The sequence below is a fragment of the Osmia bicornis genome, unplaced genomic scaffold, assembly GCF_907164935.1.
Source record: "Osmia bicornis bicornis unplaced genomic scaffold, iOsmBic2.1, whole genome shotgun sequence".
Lineage (NCBI taxonomy): Eukaryota > Metazoa > Arthropoda > Insecta > Hymenoptera > Megachilidae > Osmia > Osmia bicornis.
The window spans coordinates 1-2536 of NW_025791369.1; the positions used below are offsets into that span (position 1 = coordinate 1).

Sequence of the window (2536 nt, forward strand, 5' to 3'; positions counted from 1 at the left end):
GATAAAGCGATAAAAAAAGTTTATTGAGCTCGGACCAAAAATTATACAAAACGAGAGATATAATAATAAATAAATACATATGACATAAAACACAAAAATCTCGGGTTCGAGCCAATAAGAAACAAATACCAAAACGCTGCGATGCGGTAAAATTATACCGCCGGCAAAAAAACTGTGCGATCAACGGCGCCAGAGAGCACGACGCCGGACCATTTCTCTCTGACTGATGTGAATGGAAGTAAAAGACGCTTGCGTGAGGTCTCTTGACCTTTATCTCTCTAACTATCACTTATGGGTCGTCGTCTACTTGATCGGGTACAAACAAAGTCGTAACAAACAAACAAACCTGAAAGAAACAAGTCGTATAAAAACCAGCTTCTGTTGGTTAACCATAAACCGGAAAGATCGAAATGAAAGAGAAGGATCATATTATTACAAACTGAACTGGAAAGATCGTTAAAACTGAAATACAATATATATATATATATATGTACCCGTCGTTGCGACACCCTAGTTAAATGGAAAGATAGAAAAAAAAGAGAGAAAAGGAATACAGATGACCCGCCGTCTGATCTTTGCTAAATGATCTCGCATCATCGGAGTTTGTTTGGTCCGTGTTGCGTTCGCTCTATTCGAAATGAAACTCGCGGAGGCGAAGAATTGTTAAAAGTTTACGAAGCGTTTAGGAGTGGTTAAAACTGAGAGAGTTTTACGATGTCTTAGAACGAGCAACCGTCGAAACTTTGTTTTCGCGACGTTCTTCTCGTCGCTCTCGTCCCCACGCTCCTACGCTTCGGTTGTTTCTTTGCCATCCGTGTTGCGATAAAAAGATTTCTCCATTGTCCGAAAAGGACGGATCGAGATTCCTCTTTCGAAATAGAGAGAGAGAGGTACTTGCGGGTAACCTGGAATTTACGAAACACGCACCGTGGTAAAATTCGTGCGTCCGCCTGATCGATGTGTGTTGCTTACGGACCGGCTGCGAAGCGACGATAGCGAGTCTTTGAAAAACTATGTGTCCATTAGTTAGACCGATCGTCGCCGGCCGTGTGTCTGTTCGAATCTCGCAACGCGCACGATTCAGCGACAGGACGCGCGCTCGAATTCCTTGTGTGCGTTCGTAGTTTTCAAGGTTTTTAAATGTACTTTACGCCCGACCGTCGAGAGGAGCGTGCCACTGGGCGTTTCTCCGACGGTTTCCGTCTTTGGACGCGATCGTGTCGTCAACGATCGAACAAACAAATACGTTGGCGACGCCCGAATTCGCTCTCCTGCACGCGCCGGGTGGGAGAGTGATGTGGGTATCGAATGTGATGTGTGTTAATAATGAAAATAACACTAAAGATCTAAAGAGTTTGAAATACAAAATTATACGATTACCCTGAACGGTGGATCACTTGGCTCGTGGGTCGATGAAGAACGCAGCTAATTGCGCGTCAACGTGTGAACTGCAGGACACATGAACATCGACATTTCGAACGCACATTGCGGTCCACGGATACAATTCCTGGACCACGCCTGGCTGAGGGTCGTTTTCTTAACTAAAGACTGCTTGCGTTTGCTTCTCGAAAAAGAGTAATTCATTGCTTTTTAAACATCCCGCCGTCGTTCAACGAGAGTAGAACGTTTCGGAGCGGGATTATCGAACGAAATTGAAAGAATGAATGAACGATAAATAAAAAAAAGAGTCGCAACGTACGAGCGATAGTTGGGCAGTTCGTCGGCGTTTGTCGTGGAAACGATGTGACGAAAATCGCAACAGATACACTAAATGCAGGCCGTTAAAGGAGAGAAACAAACTTCGAAATATCTATTCGAACTGGCGCAAGTGCGTCACGGCGCGCGAGTCGTTCGTTAAAATTTATAAACGACCGCCCGTGAAAGCACCGAGTTCTCGAAAGATAATCTATAAAGATTCTCCATCCTGCTGGAATTATCGGATCTACGCGATTGTTCACTCGTAGAAATCTACGCTCCCGACGTTGCCAGAAACGATATTTACGAAAGGTGTGTGAAAAAATAAACGAAAGAAGCTCTCCTATAAATTTAGAAAAAGCAAACGAGTGAAATGTTTGAGATGATAATTTGCTGAAATGCAAGCTCGAATAGCCCCAGGGTTTCGAATGATTCCCCGCGCTTTATATATCTCTCTGTTTACAAACGGTGTATAAATGAAAGATCGCTTCAGATGGGTCGTCGCTGTTTGACGCGCGATGCTGTTCCTTTCTTTTGTCTGTCTGTGAGTTTCGCTTCGCTAAACAAGTTAAATGGTTAAAAAAGCGTCGAAAAAGCGAATACACACGCGACAAGACAAATCGAACGAGTAAAGGAACGCTCCGCTCCAAGATAAAAATGGTTGTTTACAATCAATGCAGTGTTTCGGTACCCCTGATCGTAGTCTGAAACTGTGTAACAAAAGAGAGGAAAGCGAATGGTGAAGGAACTTCGAAGCCTCCGTGGCGTGGCTAGAACTTGTGATAAAAGTATGTTTGCAGCAATTATGCATGCTCCCGTTAAAACAGCATTTCAATGTCTC

General features: G+C 43.8%; 1 non-coding gene across 1 annotated transcript; it reads left to right on the forward strand.

Moving 5' to 3' along the window:
- The first annotated feature begins 1377 nt into the window (after positions 1–1377).
- Positions 1378–1532, forward strand: LOC114882590. Its single transcript, XR_003790449.1, has one exon. It is a non-coding gene; the product is annotated as a 5.8S ribosomal RNA (ribosomal RNA).
- Positions 1533–2536: the final 1004 nt, after the last annotated feature.